Source organism: Callorhinus ursinus, unplaced genomic scaffold (assembly GCF_003265705.2).
Source record: "Callorhinus ursinus isolate GAN/ISIS: 27379988/994484 unplaced genomic scaffold, GSC_fseal_2.0 scaffold1, whole genome shotgun sequence".
Taxonomy (NCBI): Eukaryota; Metazoa; Chordata; class Mammalia; order Carnivora; family Otariidae; genus Callorhinus; species Callorhinus ursinus.
The window spans coordinates 102,174,489-102,196,237 of record NW_027397063.1 but is presented as its reverse complement, the minus strand read 5'-3'; the positions used below and the strand labels follow the sequence as shown (position 1 = coordinate 102,196,237).

General features: G+C 39.9%; 2 protein-coding genes across 6 annotated transcripts in view; one reads left to right on the top strand and one right to left on the bottom strand.

Annotated features, from left to right (window-relative positions):
• Nucleotides 1–21,749, top strand: part of MED12L (mediator complex subunit 12L) — a 317,920-nt gene that overhangs the window by 141,568 nt on the left and 154,603 nt on the right. The window lies entirely within an intron of this gene.
• The window catches only part of P2RY14 (purinergic receptor P2Y14), a 51,212-nt gene that overhangs the window by 23,920 nt on the left and 5,543 nt on the right, over nucleotides 1–21,749 (bottom strand). For 2 of the 3 annotated variants that reach the window (XM_073898564.1, XM_073898566.1), the window contains exon 2: nucleotides 446–552. The exons of the other annotated variant lie outside the window; for it this stretch is intronic. The gene's annotated coding sequence lies outside the window, so the exon portion shown is untranslated. The remainder of the gene's footprint in view (nucleotides 1–445; nucleotides 553–21,749) is intronic. 3 annotated transcript variants of the gene reach the window in all.

The window sequence follows — 21,749 nt, the reverse complement described above, 5'->3', positions numbered from 1 at the left end:
TGGTTCGTGCCTCCTGGTTTGGGCTTATGCCTTTCCCTCTGCTTAGAATATCTCCTTTCTCCTGGATCATCCTGAATTTGAACTGCTTTAAAAATTCATGGAGTCATCCTAAAAACTAAATGTTTGGCTTCATCCTAAGGAAAAGTATCTTTGAAATTCTAGGTTTCATGTGTTTATTTTTTAAAATGCACTAAAATGATGACATAACTGTTTAGTAAATTTGTCTGAGTTCAATTTATCCTATTATACTTGCAGAAGCACTGCTTTCAGATGCTATTTGGCCCACTTACCCTCTTTTCTGTTAGCCAGAAATACTATTGATCCACCAACCTATTCTTACAACCATCTGTTTAACTAATCAGTCAGCTCCTATTTATTGGTCACCTGGTGACCATATCATCACCTGGGTGCTGAAAGGGCCCTGGGGTATAACTGAATTCTTTACCTGTGCTCTTTAATGGTCTTCTCTTTGTTTCTCCCAACTAGAACGGGAGCTGATGAAGGCAGGGCAATATCTTGTCAGTTTTGTATCTTCAGCACCTACCAGTTTTACTCATGGAATTAAAAGAAAACAAAAGTAAAGATGTGTTGGTTCCATAATTTTTTTTCTTCTAAGATTTACTTGTGTTTCATAAATGAGACTTGTAAACATTGATAAAGGGCAGAGTAAAAGTTAATAGGCTTACTTTTATTTTTGAAGGCTTATGATTTGTATGTAAAAGTGAACTGATTTTATAAATATTCAATTTGATAGGGAGGAATAAGTTTGTAGTCTGGTAACTGCTACAACTTGCTCAGATACATAGAAACCTTGAGTTAGATGTATATATTTTAACCAAAACCAGTACTTGGGGCTTATGTGGATCACATTTGGTTCAATTTACGATTGAAGTTTTTTAAAAAAAATAATTTATTTTAAAAAAGATTTTTATTTTTTGTGGGAGGGAGAGAGAGAGAATCTCTACTTACTTATTTAGAGTGTGAGCGGGGTTGGAGGTGGGGGGGAGGGAGAGAGTCTTAAGCAGACTCCCTGCTGAGCGTGAGCCTCATGAAGGGCTTGATTCCATGACCCTGAGATCATGATCTTGAGCCGAAATCAAAAGTTGGACGCTTAACTGACTAAGCCACCCAAGTGCCCCAGGATTTATTTATTTATTTGAGAGAGAGCGCGCACACAAATGCGAGCCTGCAAATATGTGCTCGCATGAGTCGGGAGGGGTCAGAGGGAGAGAACCTCAGACAGACTCCCCACTGAGCATGGAGCCTGACCCCCATTGATCTCAAACCCTGAGATGATGACCCAAGATGAAATCAAGAATTGGACACTTAACCAACTGAGTCACCCAGGCACCCCATGATTGCAGTTTTGAAAGGAACATCTATTACGTGAAAAAGACAAAGGGGGAAAAGTATTTTTTTTTTAAAGGAATTTGTCCATTTATAATGGTATTCCATTTGCAAGTTGAAGGGAGAACTGAAGGTACTTGAAACCCAAATCTCTAAGTCTATGAGTCCCATCCTCTTGGGGAATTATAAGGAGAAAGTATTGATGGAATTCACTAGCACAAAGCTAAGGCCTTAGGGAAACTTGGGGTCATGACAGGCATGACATGAGTAATGAGCTAAATATTAGTCTGTCCTAAGCAGACACAGGGGGCATATTCTCATCAACTATATAATTTTAGAAAAACACCCCTTTTTATTTTATTTAACTTAATCATGTCTGTAGTCTTGTACTCTGTCAGGAACCACTAAACTGTCTCAGGAGTCCCCCACCTGTCCCCACATTTTCCACTTGAGGCAATGACAGCATGTGCATCTTGATGTGGCTTAGACCATGTCCCATTTCCAAACACACCATCTGTTTTATTTTTTCACCTCTGGCTATGTCAGGCTATTATTTCCTCGTCCTGAAACAGATCCTGTCTTCCATCTCTACCTGTTGAACTCCTGTGCATCCCTTAAAACCCAGCTCAGACTCCACCATTTATGGAGCTTTTCCTTATCTTACCACTAAGAATGAATGAATGAATGGTTACCCCCTCTCTGAATTCCTGTATGGCTTAATTTGAATTCTGAATAGGCCACTTCTCAGACCTTGTACTGTGTCACAGATGGTAGTGGTTATCTCACCTGGTTTTGGGGGAAGGTGAGTTTTTTGCCTATGTTCCCTGAGTCTCTTATTCATGGAGTCAACTTGACCTGTCGGCCAGGAGGGCAGGTGATTTTTCTGCAGCTTTTGTCACCCCATATTGTCAAGGCTGTCCAGGCTGGCTTCCTGTGCTTGGTACATTGTTACCCTTTTGTTAGCAATCCAGAGACCCCTCGCTTTCTAAAACTCCAGCTCACTGAAAAAGGAAGGTCTTTTAGGTACAAAAAGATGACTGTATATAATCAGTGAGGACCTCCATTATTTTTCCTTCTTTTTGTCCTAACCTCTAAGCAATTTAGACAGCATTTTATGTATGTATGTGTATTTATTTATTTAGTTCAAATGAAACTAATTTAAAATTTTTATCAAAGTCATGCATTTATTTGTGTACTTAAAGAAATCAAATATTTTTATAAGTCTCATAATGAAAAATAACAGTCCCTGATGTTTTCCTATGTCCCAGTGGCTACCTTTTTCACTTTGTAGCTATTATTTTTAGGTATTAACCCTTATATTTTTACATAAGTGACAGTTTTTGGCTTTTAGTAGAATCTGTTGACTTCTTTGTGTGGAAGATGAAGTTTCAGCTCCCTTTTCAACACTTCTCCTCACCCAGGTAATTATGTTTACAGTCTCGGGATAAATCAGTATCACTTATTCATCATACAATGAGAGCTATGTAAATGCCATTTATGGCTGAGGCTCATCACATGCTTTGAAAGGGATTGCAATTCCTCAGGCTGCTCTAGTGACCAGGAGAAACCTTGTCCTATTGGTCTAATGAGGGCAGGCTTCCTTCATGGTTCAGGCTGCCCATTTTCCCATTTTCAGTTAGTTAAGATGTGTCAACATGCTATATAAATGTTAGCTCTCTTCATCACTTCACTGTTATAATTTGAGCCAAACCTTATTTAGTCTAGTTCTTAGCTGTATGTGTATGAATACGTTTAAAAGTATTTTTGCTGGGGAGCCTGGGTGGCTCAGTTGGTTGAGCGTCAGTTGAGAGTCGGTTGAGCCTTTGGCTCAGGTCATGATCCCAAGACCCCTGGGATCGCGCCCCATGTTGGGCTCTCTGCTCAGCGGGGAGCCTGCTTCTCCCTCTCCCTCTGCCTGCCCGCTCTGCCTGCTTGTGTGCTCTCTCTCAGAGAGTTCATGTAAGAGTTACTAATTGGTAACATCATTCAGATAAATGAATAAAATCTTTAAAAAAAAAAGTGTTTTTGCCAACAGCTGCATTTAGAGAAATATGTAAAGTCCAGGTGTGCGTGAATGTATACAAATTTTGCTGGGTAGATACTTAGTAGTGTTATAGCTCAACAGAGGAAATATCTGTGGACAGTTGCTTGTTCTTAGTAATTTTCTGTTGTATTTCACTGGAAAGACCTTTCACCTTATCTATTTTAGGCATTTTGCTTTTGGCACCTTTTTTTTTTTTTTTTAAAGACAGCACATGAGCTGGAGGGTCAGAAGGTGAGAGAGTCTCCAGCAGACTCTGATTTAAGCTGTGGAGCCCGATGCAGGGCTTGATCTCACGACCCTGAGATCATGACCTGAGCCAAAACCAAGGGTTGGACCCTTAACTGACTTGAGTCCACCCACGCATCCCTTGGCAACTTATTTAATAGTAGTTACTGCTATCTTGGAAAAATCACATACGTAATATATACATCCTTTCAAAATTTCTCTAGTTGAAGCTTATCTGCTGTGGAAAGCCTGAATCAAGTCCTTTTCCTTTACTTTGCTGTAGTTGTTGGTATTCCCAGAAGCCTTATTTTATGTTTCATAAACAAGGCTCTTGGTTTTATTCATTTAAAAATAAAGACAATATTTAGAACACAAAAGCTTCTGAGTCCTAAATAGGAAGACTGGGGTTTGGCTTGTGGAGCTGAAGAGACTGTTGGGAGACCAAGTTCATGTAAGAAGACCCAGTCTGAGGAAAAAAAACTGACAGCTGACGGGATGTGGGGGGAAGGCAGTGACTCTCATTTGTTGGTAAAAATGCTATTCTGGGGAGTATCCTAGTCTGTCGTATACTAATTGGTAACCCTCGTGTGTGACAGTAGGACTTAAATATTTGCCTAAACTTGTGTTCGAAAGGGGAGGGTATCTAGGTAATGAGCACCCAGTAGAAAGTCCATGGTGGTTACATAATGCTTCACGTAAGCCTGTGGGGCGTGAGTGCCTGGTGGCTGAGCATCTCCGCACCAGTGCCTTTCACAGATGCGTGTAACTGAACACAGCCCCTTTTCCTGCAGCCTTCCAGTCCTTCCCTAGGGGTCTTAGTCTGTCAGAGCTGGCCCCTGACGTGAAACCTTTGGTCATCTTTGGCTAGCGTTCCATCCAGGACAAAATAAGATAGAAATTACCCCAAATTTGTCCAGCGTGGAGACACAGTCAGAGTTAGATTAATCTGTGATTCTTTGCACTTTCCCACATAACGTATTCCCACATAAAATTAAATTTGGGTATACTTGAGAGCGCTGCCTCTAATCAGCCAGGAGACCTTGGGCTAGTTCTGTCATCTCTCTAAATCTAGAGAAAAAGGGTCTGGTGTTCCCCTACCTCATTAAAGTTGTTGGAAATTTTAAATGAAGTGTGTATTTTTTTTACTGACCAGCCAAAATAGGTGGTCAGTAAGTGGCAGGGGCTCTTAGTATAATCATAGGCTACGTGTCGCTTTACAATTTTATTGAAAATGTACTGTCATTGAATGTATGGTAGATAATGGAGTGCTGTGCTTTGCAGCTTTGATAAATGTTGATTTCTAAGGAAAGATCCAAATTTGAGAGTAGGTTCTTCGTTCAACGACCGGGTGACTGTGGTTACAGGAAAGCTCTCTCAGATGACATGACCATACATAACTCTGGGAAAAGTAGTGCTGAATTCTAAACATATTCTCAGGAGGAATGAAGCAGGACCCTGGTGAGCTCATGCCTTTAAAGCCAGGCACAGCTGATAGAATGCTTCCTGAGTGGGTTAGTCTGGGGCCTGGCTTCCCTGAAGCCCCTGGCGAGGAAGCTGGCTGTCTCCTTTCCCACCCCTCACCTCACTCAGTCTCTTTGTTCCTTTCTTTTTTCCTAATTGAAGTTTAGTTAACATATGATGTTGTATTAATTTCAGGTGTACCACATAGTGATTCAATAATCCTATGCATTTCTTAGTGCTCACCATGTTAGGTGTCGTCCCCATTTGTCTCCATACAAATGTTGTTAAAATATTATTGACTTCATTCCCCATGCCGTACTTTTCATCTCTGTGACTTATTTTTATTTTTTGTAAAGATTTTATTTATTTGACAGAGACAGAGCACAAGCAGGGGGAGGGGCAGAGGAGAGGGAGAAGCAGGCCCCTCTGCTGAGCAGGGAGCCCTGCAGCCCTGAACTCCATCCCAGGACTCTGGGATCATGACCTGAGCTTAACCGACTAAGCCACCCAGGCGCCCCTCTGTGACTTATTTTATAACTGCAAGTTTTTATCTCTTAATCCCCTTTATCTCCCTGCTCTTCACCTTTGTCAACTCAAGAAATTTTTAGGGTTCCACTGTTTTTAACTGAAGTAAACACAATGTGTGTCCCTAAAGCCTCTCCCTTGCCAGGAATCCCATCAGATTGCTACCCTGCAGGAAAGACTACAAAGCTTATTATGCTAATGGTTATTTCCTGATGTCTAGATGAGTCTCTCTCATTTTAAAGCCTAGGAGAAGCTAAGTAAGAGGAGAGGTAGAAAACAGTTTTCCTCAGGTAAGGAAAACAAAAGCTCACATGAATGGGTATTTTGTAATTATTTTGTTAGTTCAGCTGACTGGTTATTAATCCATTCTGGCTTTTGTGGGAAATGGCTTAGTGAAACTTTTTTTTATTTTTTTTTTTTTTTTTTTAATGGGCTGGCCATAGAGGAAACACATAATGTTTGAATTTGCTAAATGATTTCTTGTCATTTGCCAAACCAAATATTACTTATCAACTCCATGTATGAAGTCTGGGCTGTTTGCCAGGAGTTAGGATGCTTACCACTCTATTGGAGGCACTTAGTTTCAAAAAACAAAATAAAGCTGCACATGATACAGCCACTTCTGAAATAGGCGAAATGGTGTGGTTTTAAAAAGAAAATGCTTGAGAGATTGTAGACCCTTTTGATCTGTTCAGTTTGGAGTGGTTTCTAAGTGACTTTGCCTGGAAGGCATGTTGATGTAGCTTCTTTCTCTGTAGCTTTTATTCTACAACTTTAGTTTTATTTATTTTTTAAATTTTATTTTATTATGTACGTCATTAGTTTTTGATGTAGTGTTCCATGATTCATTGTTTGCATATAACACCCAGTGCTCCATTCAGTACATGCCCTCCTTAATACCCATCACCAGGCTAACCCATCCCCCCACCCCCCTCCCCTCTAAAACCCTCAGTTTGTTTCTCAGAGTCCATAGTCTCTCATGGTTCGTTCTAAAACTTTAATACCTTTTCTACTGTATGCCAATTGCAATGTTGTATTTAGTTTAAATATTTATAGGATCTTGCCATTGTAAAGTTTTCTTTCAGGCAGTTGAAACATTTGTTGACCTATAGTCCTGGGAATATGAGAGCCAGCATGTCTGATCAGTTGAGACTGGGGTCTCTGGAGTAAATGGCCTTAGTTAGAACGCTGGTTTAGGCACATACTGTGTAGCCTTGGGCACATTACTTCACCTCTCTGGGTCTCAGAAGTCTCTTTCTTGGAATGATCTATACAAAGGCAGTAATGATATTTACCTCAAAATATTTGTTGTATGCCTGGCACATAGAAGAGTAGGATTAATGTTGCCTTCCATAAGTATTATTTCCTTGATGGAGAATTAAAAAAATTTTTTTTTTGAAGGAGACTTGATTTTAGGGGGTTTCTTACTATCTCTAAAAGGTAATGATTGTTTAGAGAAAGCATGATTTTGAAATTGAGCTTAACTATAATATCTATGGATCTGTATCTTATTATAATTTTCCTCTGGCCTGTGTTCAGACTGTTAAGTGTCATCCGGACCATTTGGCATAGATGAGATTCATACAAATTTGAAATGCCAATGTTCTGTTCTATGCTATAACATTTGAATGGTAACTAATATTTTCTGCTTCCTTTCCCACCTTTCCTCTCTAATTTGCTTTAAGCATTTTGTATGGAGACAACATAAGAATCAATTTGTTTTGGCCTCAAGTTCAGGTTTTCTGGCATGAAGCTGACTCTATTTATTTTTTTTATAAAATATAAGTTAGTGAAGGTGCAGACCCAGTATCTATACCATTCCAATCTGTGGGTCTTTATGGTGCTCCGAGGCATTTATAGGCCAACTTTTAGGAGGCATTATCATTCAGAGGCACAAAGTGGGAGTTCTTACACTGCTAAAGACCACCCTGCAATGGGTCAGAAAGATCTGGAAGCTCCATGGTAGCTAGCTCAGACATATAATCAAATACTCCAGAGCCTCACAATCATTGTTCGTAATGAAATGTTACCACTTTCTTTAGTTTTGTTGGTTGGCTTTGCTGACACAAACATTTTTAGTATGTTCCATTATGTGTGCTGCTTGTAAACAAGGTGAAGGAAATTTCTTGTTGTCTTCTTGAAGGAGGAATGAAAGACTGATTAATGCAGTACAGTCTGGATTGGCCCTGGGTCGAGTTCCAGTGTGCCCCTTGAAGCAGGAGAATGAGAATTTTCATTTTCTAAGCTGCTGCTTTTAGAATGACTAGTAATCTTCAGAGCTGTGACACATCCTGAGGAACTTGGGGAACTTTTTATTTCCACCCTTGTTCACTTTAGATCTAGCATCAAAAACTGATAAACTTCAGGTTTTTTTTTTTAAGATTTTATTTATTTATTTATTTGAGAGAGAGAGCAAGAGAGAGAGCGTGCTCGTGGGGGAGAGAGAGCGAGCAAGCAAGAGAGAGCGCGTGGCGGGGGGGGGGGAGAGAGAGAGAGCAAGAAAGGGGGGTTGTGCAGAGGGAGAAGCAGTCTTCCTGCTGAGCAGGGAGCCCGATGCCCAATGCGGGGGCTTGATCCCAGGACCCTGAGGTCATGACCTGAGTCGAAGGCAGACGCTTAACCGACTGCCCCTAAGCTTCGATAATTTTAGAGTCTCTTGGGACAAGTCTTTGAGTCTGCCCCCGGCAAGGTAGAGAAGGTGTGGACAAAGAGCTCTGGAGTCAGGTGCATCTGTGCTTTTCTTCCCCTTTACCACCTCTGAAACGGTACTGATAATGGCTCCTCCCTGACCGGGTTGCTGAGTGAGTTAGGGGAAAATGGTACATGTGGAATGCACAGTTTGTGTCACAAAGTATAGCTAATAAAGTCTAGTACTATTTTTACTGATTTTTTTCAAATTAAAGTAATTGTATTCTGCTCAACCCCACCCCTCCTAATAGGCATATTTTAGAAATAGACACTAGCATTTTGATTCCTGGGGCATCCAACCGTGTTTTGTAGTTGCATTATCATTTAGAGATTGTGCAAAGAGGACCTGAACACTTCATGTGAGTGGTAAGGGTTGGGAGGCTTTGGGGGAAGCGTGGACAAAAGTGGTCAGAGAGTGAGGATGGAGATGATACTGCGATAATAGGCTTTTTACTCATATGCTCAATGGCTCAGTTAATGCCTCAGGATTGTGTTTTCTGTTTGTTTGAACCCCCAACATAGGGTTCGAACTCAGGACCCTGAGATGAAGAGTCGTGTGTTCCACTGACTGAGCCAGCCAAGTGCCCTTCCCCTCCCCACTGCCTAAGTTTTTTTTTTTTTTTTTTTTAAATATTTAATTTATTTATTCACGAGAGACAGAGGGAGAGAGAGAGAGAGAGAGAGAGAGAAGCAGGCTCCCAAGGAGCAGGGAGCCCGATGCGGGACTCGATCCCAGGACCCTGGGATCATGACCTGAGCCGAAGCCCACTGCCTAAGTTTTAATGAGCATATTGGGTTACCTAAGATCCTTTCCTCCTTAAAATGTTCAGCCTTTTTTTTTTTTTTTTTTTTTTTTTTTGGCATTTCTTGCAGTGTCCTTCTAAAATGTTTGTCTAGACTCTGGTTCTAGCAACATGCTCTAAAACTGTGTATGCGTGCATACTTTTTTGTTTTGAGCATCAGACTAGTTTTTTCTTTTGAAATCTTAAATAGAATCCTAGTGGATAAAAGAGATCTAAGTATATCTTCGCACATAGAGATGGGGTAAGAGCCTACCTGTTCATTCTCTACCATTGCCCCTACAATATGTCTGTGATTCCCTACGGTTAAGGAATGCAGTTTGAAAAACATATTGTTCTAGAAGATGTATTTCTTGTAGAATGAGCCTATCCCACAAGTTGCAACCATGGGTTTCCTAGATATTTTAGTAATTCAAAACCAGTGAATTGAGACCAGTGCGCTTGGTGGTGTGCTATGAACATCAGGCTTTCTTTCAGAAATAGGTTTTCCTTTTGAACTGTGATAGGTTTTTTCTTATTACCTTTAAGAGTTGAGGAGAAATTTTCTGACCTGAAGTACATCATTGCAGGAAATACTTTTGAAGAGATTTCACTTACCGAAGGCTTAGCCAAAACAGATTTGGTTAGGATGATCTTATAATTTTTATTTAAGTTGAGACACTTTTGAGAGTGAAACAGAGTGTTAATTATAATTACATTGGGTCTGCAGGAGTGAACTGGGGCTGCCCTAGACAAACCAGTACATATGTTTACCCTAAGATAGTCACACTTTGTACAGACAGAATAGGATTTATTTATATTTTAAATGTAGGCTCCACACCCAATGTGGAGTCTAATGACATGGGGCTTGAGCTTACAACCCTGAGATAAGACCTGAGTAGAAATCAAGAGTCGGATACTTAACCAACTGAGCCACCCAGGGGCCCCTAGACAAAATAGAAATTTTGAATATCTAAAATCTTTGAAAGCCCAGGACTTAATCTGAAACCTTAAAATGAGCCTCAAGACCAACAGGCTTTACCCTGTCCTTCTTTGCAGTTAATGCTGCTGTGGGAGAGGATTGGCAATGGCTATGAACCAACGTATTGAGCATCTTCTCTGTGTAAATACCCTGTGCTAGTCTTTAGGAGGATTCTTTCACCAACCGCTGAAAAGAACACATTGCTTTTCCAAACAAAAGTTTAAAGAGTCTCGGCTTACAGTTTAGGCTCATTGCATTCTTTTTTGGCTCTATTTTTTCTCTAATTCTGATTCCTTCATGAATCTGACAGCGTTAATCCATCCTGTTCTTTCCCTGCTGTAATTCCCTGCTCTATGTTTTAATTCCAAATTATTTGGAATCAAATCCCTTTTTTTGTTATAAATATTTCAGATTTGTACACACTCTAGAAGGGGACCTTGGGGCATTTTCTATTTTTTGTCCAACTACAGCATTCAGCTAACTGCCAGTCATGTAGTGGGTCCTCACTATATTGAGATGGATGTGGGTGGGGAGGTCATTGGCAGGGTTGGGGTAGCAGAGTAAGAGTGTGTTTCTGTTGTAAAAAGAATGAGGGCTATTCATATTTAATGGACATGGTGTTTGAACATGGGAAAGAGAAGCCAAAAAGTCATCTTATCTAAAATAAACTTATGTTCACCTCTTATTTACTTCTTCACCCAGCTCTACAAATACCTTTTCTAAAACTAGCTTTTAATGACTATTTACCTAAGTACAACTCAGTATTGACCAGCTTTGTTCCGTGATGATCACTGTCCTGAGTATATAGGGGTTAGGACCTATTCTTAAAAAAGTAATAAACTCCTTATTTGTGTAAATGACTGTAGGCATTTTCCCCTATTCAGATTACCATCTCTGTTGTGGTTGTACTCACACTAAATTATACTCAAAGCTAGGACATCTACAGCATACTCAGCCTGACCTTTATCCTGAGGGCAACACACATCCATGATGCTGGCCTTCTGCTATTCGTCTCTGCAGACTGAGGTCTTTGAGGTGATGGAAGTGTCTCGACCCTTTCATTCTGTGTATTTCAGGTCACGCATGGCCTGGTGATCCCTATGTGTTTAATGATTGCATGTCATTGGCTTTGATTCTTTTAGGGGGAGCATCTAGATCTTCGGGGCCATGTTTGTTTATGCATTTAATTCTGAAATGAGAGAGGTGGAATTTTCTAAACTACGTTATACTTTTTCTCATCCTCATTTGAAAATATGTATGTACAATAAGAAAGATTAAGGAGATATTTTGCGTGGATGAATTTTTTTTTTTTAAAGATTTTATATTTTATTTGCTAGAGAGAGCATAGGTGAGAGAGACTGAGTGAAAGTACAAGCAGGGGGAGCAGCAGGCAGAGGGAGAAGCAGGTTCCCTGCTGAGCAAGGATCCCGATGCAGGACTCAATCCCAGGACCCTGGAATCATGACCTGAGCTGAAGGCAGCCGCTTAACCGACTGAGCCACCTAGGCGCCCCTGCATGGATAAATGTTGAAGAGACACAAAAGTGGAGGTGGTAGCAATGATGGTAGTATATTGGCAGCCACTATTTTATATGAATATCAAAACCAGTTTCTAATCTACCTAACTGGATATAAGGAATTTGATGAATACTTGCCAAATTGAATTAAAATGATAGTCAAGCATAGCTTACCTACAGATGTGAGGTGGGAGGGTTGGTAATGAGGAAGCCAAACTGGCCACTACTTGTTAGGCAACTCACTGGGTTATAATGGAGAAATGGCCATTAGTTTTCTTATATAACTTCCGTTAGGGAGGTTGGTTGCTTACCCTTAGGATAAAGCCCAAATGCCTACATAATTCCTTAAATTACTGGCTCTTAAGGTGTGATTCCTGGACCCTGACCAGCAGCATCAGCATTGTCTGGGAACTTACTAGAAATGGAAATTCTCAGGAATGACCCCAGACTCCCACCCCTTAGAGCCCAGGGATATATGTGTTAGCAGGCATGGTAAAGTTTGAGAATCACTAGTAAACCAACAATTTGTAGCAGCTTGAGGTTGTGAAGACCTTTCATAATTTGTTGAAAGCCCAAATGTACAAACCCATTTTGTACAATAGTGGGAGATTGGGATATCCTTGATTAAGTACTCTGATATAAACTAAGTATTTTAATTTTCAGAATATATCCTACTAGAATTATTAGTTTCTAAGTCCTACAGCAGTGATTGTTTTGTTTTGAGAATTTGATGATAATTTGTCTGCAGTGGCATGTGTAAACTTGGTCTATGGTTTGCCTTTAGTTTTCTTCATGGAAATGTCATACCCTGAAGTTTCCAGACATCAGTCCTGGGCTCTTTGGTGAATGCCACCATGGTACCTGCAGGGCAGTCCTGACACCTTGCTCAGCCAGAGACTTGATGTAGTAGAAGTTCTGATAGTCCCCCCGCACCCAGTCAGAAGGGTAGGAAGGGAATTTAGTGAAGACTAATTCTTCAAGTTGTTTGCTTTAAACAGCTTAATTAAAAAAAAATTATTAAGGCATGCAGAGGCAAATTAGAAAATGTAGAAAAGTGAAAAAAAGATCATTGAGAAATTTATCCTTGGGTAACCAGTTATTTTGTTGTAAATGGTAAAATAAGAGGAAAAGAAGGGTCACTTGGTGACTCTAACACAAGAAGGGAGTTTATGTCTCCTGCTATGTACTATGATAATAGTAGCAATACTAATAATAACATTCGCTGAGTTTTTATAACATACCAGATATTCTTCTATATTCCTTATTTATATTAACTCATTGAAATCTGGTAACTAGTGTATGAAGTAAGTTCTGTTAATGTACCCTAATAAAACAAGGACGGAGTGGTTAAGTATTGTGCCCAAGGTCACACAGCCGGTAAGGATTTAAGTTGCAGCAGGAGGATGCCCTAGTTTTTGTTCTGAAACATGTCCCTTCTACCGGTCCTCTGGGACGATCAGAAAACACTGCTGTGATTATTACTGAGTAGTGGTGGTAGTGGTGGTGGAGAGGAGACCCATGCATTAATGGGTTGAGTTGAGGGGATGAGGAGTTGGGCATTTTTGCCAGGTCAAGTGGGCACAGAGATGAATCAGTAACTCTGGAGTGTGTACAGGTCCTAGGCTTTTAGGACAACCCTGTCACCTTTTAGTGATCTGGCTGGCTAATCATCAGCTTCACCTGGAAATCCCTCCCATTCTGTTGTCATCAACGTGTGGAGCTGCTGAAGGAATGCCTGCTGATTGGAACCTTCCCAGTGTGCCTTGAAATGATGGGCATCTGTTTAATATTAAACAGGACATTCTCTTGGGGCGCTTGGGTGGCTCGGTTGGTTGAGTGTCCAACTCTTGATTTTGGCTCAGGTCATGATCTCAGGGTGGTCAGATCAATCCTTGCATTGGGCTCTGCGCTCAGTGGGGAGTCTGCTTGAGTTTCTTTCCCTCAGCACCTCTCGCGCCACCCTCCCCCAGTGCTCTCTCTCAAATAATCTTTTTTTTTAAGTAAATATTACATTCTCTGTGAACATTCACAAACAGCTTGAACCTGAAGGAAATGTATGAGGTGGCCTTCACAATTTGCTATAGTGAGGGCCAACAGAATCATTACCAGTCACTGAGCCTTTAAATAATACTTGTTTGTAAAGTTGCCTTGTACTTTGATCTTGAGTTTAACACCAGTTTGGGTCATATTGACTTTTCAAAATGTCATGAACTTTGCATGTTTCATCATTTATTTGATTGTAAAATTATTTCCCAGAACACTAAGTGGAAATTTTTTTTAATGTCATTTGAAAGAGAAAATCCAAGAGTGAATTGATTTAATACACCCAGTGAATAAGGACTCATTTCTAAGAGAGAAATAATATAGAGGCTAAAATTGTGAACTATGGAGTAGAAATTCCTGCATTCAAATCTGGCCTCCCCCACTTACCAGCTGACCTGGCTAAAATACTTTAACTCATTTATTAAATGAGAATAAATCGCTGTATCCCATAGGATTATTGTGAGAATTCAGTGAGGTATAACACTCTCAAAGCATTAGTGCAGTGACTAACATGTGGAAAGCACTCAATAAATGTTAGTAATTATTAGATACTATAAAGGCAGGTAACTAGGGACAGAAGTTGAGATCTCTTACCAATGCTCCCAACCCCTACCCACTCCAGTATATCTAGGTGACTTCTCCATGTCAGTCTCTAAAGCTCTACCTTTTCTTTTGAATTGCACACCACCCTATTGATGGAAAGAATCATATAGTAACCATTTCCCGAGTGATGTATGTTTGTATTATTTCATATTTTCCTTGTGATTATAAACACCTCATAGCTAATTTCCTCGCTCCCTCCTCCTTTCCCCTCAGAACTTTGAAGGTTGTGTTTTGAGGTTGGTTTTTACTTCCACTGCTATAATTGTTTCTGTTATTTTGCTAACATTTGTTTGGTGGGGTATCAGGGAGGGTTTGGGCTCACTTGGTGTAAAATTAAATAATTATTGCGCACGCTGTCCCACGTTTTAAAGAACTGAACTCTTCATGAGGGTAGGAGGGGGTGTGTTTTAGCAGAGGAGAAAGAGGAAGCCTTCTAAGCGCTCTTACTGAAAACTTCTTATGGCTGGTCTCTCAGAAATTCAAACCTAAACTCATTAGTTGGTATGTAATTGTATAAAGTGCTCATAACCCAGTATGGAGAGTTTTCTCATTTATATTCAGTGGAATGCCTTTTCCCTGAAATTGTTCCTGCTCAAATTGCCATTTAATTTATATGTTTAAAAACTTCTCTCCATTCATAATCAGTGCTGGGAAGCAGGAGTCTCTTACATGGCCTTCTGCCTCCACACCCCTCTCCCCATACCACCCCCATGGCCTCTTCTCCAGCCAAGTGCAAGAGGGACCTCTGAAAACACAAGTTGTGTCTTGGTGCTCCTTTGCTCAAACCACCCAAGGAAGTGGGGTGAAAGAGTACTTCCTATCACACAGTAAAATCCAGGCTTTGATCGTGGCCTGAATGGGCCTCTATTATCTGGCTGACACCTGCCTGCACCTCTTCCTTGACTATACGTCCTGGGTTCCCTGCCTCCCCCTGTTGCAGCTGCATTGGTCTTCTTGCTATTGCCGTTCCTCCTCCAACATGTCAGCCCATCTTGTAGGCTTATCATAAGTCTTTCGGCTTATTTTTCAGAGCACTGACATGTAGTTTCTGAGAAATTTTCAAAAAGCCAAAAGTACCATGGATTGATTTCTTGCCTTTGAGCATCACTATTTTCTATTTTTAAATTGCATTTTTGTATTTCTATCTTCTATCATGAAAGCACTTTTGAGTCTTCATTGTCATCTCAGATGCCCACTTGCAGATTATTCCCTTCTATGATCCTAATCTGCCTCCACATCCGTGATGGCAGTCGTACCGTATGTCCAGGGATCCCCCTCCCAAGGAAAGTAGGATGTGTACAGCTGGCTCATCATAAGAACATCACTCTATATGAGGAGGGTTGTGGGCAACGGTTTCAGACTTCTTCCTGGCTGTCTTCTGGGTGGGGCTCCAGGGCTCTCCAGGGGGAGTGTTTTAGAGAGGCTGATGGAATAGTCTCCCCTCAGCCTCATTAAGACCATTTCTGCTTCTGTGTCTGATGCATTAGTGTTCCCTCTAAGATTTTGTTTGACTAGAGGTTCCTCCTGACAAATAACAGTCATAACAACTCTGATTGGGAGGGGCTTCTGACAGGGAATTAGGGGAGGGGTTGGAACAGGGCCTCGTGTCTTGGAAAATTGAGAGGGGGCAGGCAAAGGCAAGAGCATCTGTCCTGGATGAGTCTGACTAGTTCTGGCCCAAGGGGACATTTGATGGCCTGTGCCTTGAACTTCATTGCTGGAGTTCCAGAGCCCCTGGCATAGGTTCTACGTGGCAGTGTACACAGGTGCCTTTGGCTTTGATGCCGTCTTACTTTTCCCTCTTACAGTTCCTTCTTTCTCCTCAGTGCTTCTGTTTGTGGTACAACACAGCTGTGGAAACTGAAGGCTAATGGCAGCTCCTGGAACAGGGAGTTTGGTAGTGCCTCATCTGGTTTCTGTTACATAATTAGACTTCTCTTCACGGTCTCAATTTTTGAGGCACACAAAGTCCTCTGTTAAAATGAGAACAGGAACTTACCAAAGTTAAAATGCAAACAAATTTGTGATTGTGTCCAGAATCACAAACAGAAGTAACTTTTAGGCTCATATTCACATTACCAGCCCAAATGGAAAGCAGTTTGTTGTTGAGTGAATGAACTTAACATTAAACATGGTTTGCCTAGATTTTAGACATTATTAAAATCATATTTGCACAAATACAGTTGTATAATAATAGAATCCTTTTCTGGGTCGTTATATTTTTTGACTTTCACATTAGCTTAGCTGTGTGAGATGGGGGTGGGGGAGGGTGCAGCATGTTATTTTCTTTGCATATTTTCTTAGGTTCTAGCACTTTGAAGATGTTAAGTAAATGAAGGAGTGCATGAGTAAGTGATCCAAACAAATCAGTGTAAAGGAACGCCAGCCCTGGGAGAAAAGCTCTGGGACTTGGTGGCTTAGCACAGGGGAAACATGAAGCATGTATGCAGGGAGAACTGGCTGCTTGTTAAGAAGAAAGTCAAGAGTGAGAAGGAAGAAAATTCTATAGAGAATCTGTGAACGAAAAGCTGTCTCCTCCGAGGGGGGAAGTGGTGTGCTCAGTCCTCAAGTGCCTCAGGGTTCTCTAACTTCTATAAATTCCCTCCTGGCTCAAAGGCAGTGCAGTCTCTCATATGGTGCTCTCAATGTGATTTAAAATGGATGTTACGGAAAATTAAGATTTACTTCATAGCCAGCATAAGTGAATTATATCAGTGCTGTGAAGTACTAGAGAACTTTTCTAATTAAATATATGGTCTGGGCAACTCATTCTAGAGTGTGGTCCCTGAATGTTAGAGTTCCTTACATTCTTTAAATGAAAAGTTTATTTTGACTGTTATTGGAACCATTAACTAAACACTTCATGGAATATATGGCTTAAGACACTATTCCTTACTGGGAGGGTGTTTGTTTGTTTGTTTGTTTGTTTTTGCTGCTTTTATTCTTTCTGACCTTCGGCTGTGGAATGAATTCTACATTTAGGAAGGCATAAAAGTAATGGAGTGCTATTAAGGGAAAGGCGATAATTGAAATACTTGATGAGAAAGAATTTAAATGCATAACTTCACCACATGCAAGTAGCTAGACATGAAAACTCCTTTTCTGTTCAAAAAGAAACAATAACCAGGTTTACGTGGTTTCTTTTTTTCTGTTTCACCCTAAATTCTAAGCAACTATTGTTGATAGTTTTCTAAGCAATGTTAGCTTGCCAAGCTTGGGCAGTCATTAAAAATAAGAGGATGTGCAACCTATAAATGAGTGCCTCGGCTCTTGTGTAGATGCACCGAGTTTTCCTGTGGCAGTTCCTCAGTTGTAGTGTGGAAACTTCAGCGCTAAGGCAGGTGATAAAAAATGAGACTTGCTAAACAGTGAGCATGTTTGCGCTCATATTACCAAGGAAGCAGCTGCCATAATACAGCTCTTCAGAGTAGTCTCTTCATTTCTTTGCATGTAGATTGTTTTCTTGACTGCAATGCTAAGTACTTACAAAATGCTCTGTGATCCTAGTTAATTTGTTAATTTCTCCAAGCCCTAATAAATGGAAAAGAACTCTTCTTAATCTTTTGTTTTCTTAGTAAAGTCTCAAGGCAATAGCTTGAAGTGCTTTATTTTAAGTTGCATTAGGTAATAGTCTTTATCTGAAGAGCAGAAATAATTCCTTTATGTTTTGAGTTGACATGTTTTCTAGAAGAAATATTAGTAAAATGTTTTTAAAAGTCATCTGAACTTTACAAAATAATGTGTATGTTTTAGGCTATAGAAAATATGTCCCCTGAGAGTAATATTTTTGACATTTATTACTCCTTTTAAAGTCAGTTTTCGACAGAGCTGCTGGGAATCACTTGACTGGTTTTATGGAGCCTGATTCATTAAAGAGAATTCAGTCTATAGTAATGACATGGTAATTGTTCTAATGTATATTCAAAGAGGGAGAAAATACCGTAAGCAAACTGTTCTCTGTTTTCTGTGCTGGGTTAAACTGCTATTCATAAAGAAATGGAAATTTTGGATTATCCCTGCCCTAGTCAAAAGCTTATCATAAGGCAGGGCCAGACCATCACTTTCAAATGGATATTCTATGTTGCTCTATTGGGTCACAATTCCTATTAGTAGGTTTTCTATCCAGGATGTCCCTGAGGCTAAGCATAGGCCTTTATAACAGTTTCAACTTTCAAAAACTTTCAAAATACATTTCTCTTAACCTCTGGGGGTATTTATAAATGAGTCAGCAATGTTTTTAGATCACTTCCTCTTTGCAGAGATCTATTACCAGATGAAATAAGGACTCAAGTAATTCAAGATGGATTATATATCTAAATGTAAAACTGAAACCCTACAGCTTCTAGAGGAAAACAATATGCCATCTCACAATCTTGGATAGCCAATGATTTATTAGGATACAAAATACACTAACCATAAAATAGAAGGCTAATAAATTGTACCTTATCAAAATTTAAAACTTCCATTTTTCATTAGATACCATTAAGAAAATGAAAGGTAAGCCACAGATTGGGAGGAAAAATTCACAATACATACTTCTGTTAAAGGACTCAGACTATTTAAAGAATTTTCATAACTTAATTAAAAAAATGGCCAAAAGTCTTGAAGAAACAATTCACAAAAGAAGATATTTGACCAGGCAACACGTGAAAAGATGTTCAGCATTGCGAGTCATCAGGGAAATGCAAATTGAAAATGATGAGATACTACTTCACATCAATTAGAATGGCAAAAAAAAAAAAAAACCCCCCCCCCCGAACTCCCACAACAACAAAAACACAGATACCAAGAAAACTGACAATACTAACCATTTACAAGGAAATGGAACAATTAGTACTTCCATAATTTTTAGTTGGAGGGGAAAATAGAAAATCTGCTTTGGAAAGCAGTTTGGTAACTTGTAATCAAGTTAGCGTACAGCTAATGAGGTAGTAATTTAATTCCTTAGCTGTTTAGCTAAGAGAAATGAAAGCATATGTCCCTAAAAAGACTTTTACTAGAATGTTCATAGCAACTCTATTTATAACGGGCAAAAATTCGGAATGACCCAAATGTTCATCAAAAGATTAAAATGAGTAAGGAAATTGTGGTATACTTCTACAATACCACTTAGTGATCAAGAGGAATGATAATATGCCAACAGTATGATCTCAGTAATCTCAAAATGTGAAATTGAGCAAAAGAAGTCAGACACAAAAAGGGGTATGTAATGTGTGATTCTATTTAAATACAATTCTACTACAGGTAAAAACTATGTTCTAGTGAAAGAAATGGGGAAAGTGGACACCTGTGAGTGGAAAGGAAAAAAAGGGAACTTTTGCGATGGAAATATAATAATTGGGGTGGTGTTTACTTAGTGTCAAAACTCATTGATTTATGTTTCAAATCTGCTTTCTATTTTATCCTATGTAGTTTACACTTCAACCTAAATTAAGTGGGGGGAAAAGTTGAAGGTGTAAAACTTGCACTTAGAGCGGTAAGGCTGTTGAACGCATACTGTAAACTATGTGTAAATGGTGTAGAGTATTGGAAAGATGGCAGGGAGTATGCACCCCAGGAGCTCTCAGAAAAAGGTCAAACAGGAAATGCTTTGTGGGCAAGAGATGGTTTATGTTGTGTTTTGAAGATGGAAATTGACAAAGGTAGAGATTGGTCATTGGAGAGAAAATAATTACAAATAGGATCAAGATCTCTGGTCAGGGGATCAAGACAAGAATAAAGGAAGACATATTTAGGGGGTCAGTAAACATATTAATTGAAGTTGTTTCCCTACTCAGTATATCCTTTCCCACCCCTCTGTTGGTGTCATTTTCCTTTTTCAAGACTCGACCTAATTTTGTTTCTTCAGTCCACTGGATGCTTCAGTACAGTGCTCTTTCCTTTTTCTGAGCTCCTATTTTAACTCCACAGTGTAGCACATCATTTTTCCCAGATTATAGTCTACATGTGAAGTGGGTATCTTCTCTGGAATTATTTCCTGAGGGAAGGTAGCTTTTCTTCCACTGCCCCAAGTGAAATGCTGAGTCGACAATCAAATGCTGGTTAAGGTTCTTTGGATGGAGGTTTGATAGATGTGTAAGAGAGGACATCGGCTAGAATGCAGATTTGCTACATTTGTGTATGTTGTAGGTTTTTATATATATGAGTGGCTGTAGTTTTTGATTGTCAACTATATATCAGGTATTAACTACAATAGTTCTTCTTAGGTATTTTAACTGTTTTTCACAGAAAAGTAAAACTGAGCAAGCAGAGGTTATGTGGCAAGCTAGAGTTCGAATATGTCCCTTTGACTTCCACTTTCTTGTAGTCATCAAACCAGTGTACTATGTTACTGAGAAATAAGATGATGATGGTGATGACATCAGTAAACATTGATTGTACTCTGATGTCATGATAGTCCTTGTTTGGGTACTTTATGAAAATTAATTTCCATGATCCATGAGGGAAATGAGTCACAGAGGCATTGAATAACTTTATCAAGTTGTTACCAGAGTAAGTGGTGTGGAGTTAAGATTTGAAACCATATAGTTTGATTCCAGAATGCTGCTCATTGCTATTTATTATTATGCTATATTCCTTGGCTTTGTAGTTTTGAAGACTGGCTGTCTCCCTTAGTGAAAGCACGGCGTGCACCTTTTCTTAGGCAGGGTAGGAGTGGCTTTAGATAAAAACTAGTAAGGCAGAATGTTGTTTCCATGGTATACTTAGTTTGTTATGATCCTCCTTACTGCCATCCATCCACTGAACATTTGTTGACAAACTTCACTGTGTTATTTCCTTGCTAGGTTAAGACAGACTCCAGTCTTTTGAAGGCTTAAGAATGTAGGTCTATTGCTTGGCTCCCAACTGAGTCTGGAGTTGAGATCACAACAGACCCTCCAGAGAGACCTTTTCATTGTAGCTCATGTGCATGGGTATCAGGCTTATCTCCTCCCAGGAGCCCTGTAAGAGGGTTTACAAGGACCTGCTGGGAAAGTCCATGCTGTATTCTGGCATCCCCAACTCTAAGACCATTGCCTGCAAAGGTGACTCGGGGACCTGTGCAAAGGTACCTTTGCAAAGCCTGGCATTTTAGGGAACTTTCCCTTATGACCAATCCAATGACCCAGGTGTCTGTACCCGAGTCTGCAAGTATATCAGCTGGATAAATGAGACCATGAGAAAGCATCATCGCTGATCTCTGCATACCTCCCATCTCTCCATCCATATGCACTGAACAAGAAATTCATAGAAATAAGGACATGATGAACTGTAGTCATATTTGACTTTACCTTTCCTCGGAGATATATTAAAACCCCAACAATATGCCATGTGTGTAAACCAATCAAACTAGCAAAGACCTAATACCAACCATGAAACGCAAAAACCTCAGTGCTGATAAAGATGCAGTGAGACCATCACTCTCAACTAGTGAAACTGTAAATTGTGCAGTTAAAAAAAAAATTATTTATTTGAGAGAGAGAGAGAGAGAGAGAGAGAGAGAGAAGCAGACTCCCCGCCAAGCGTGGAGCCTGACGGAGGGCCTGATCCCATGAC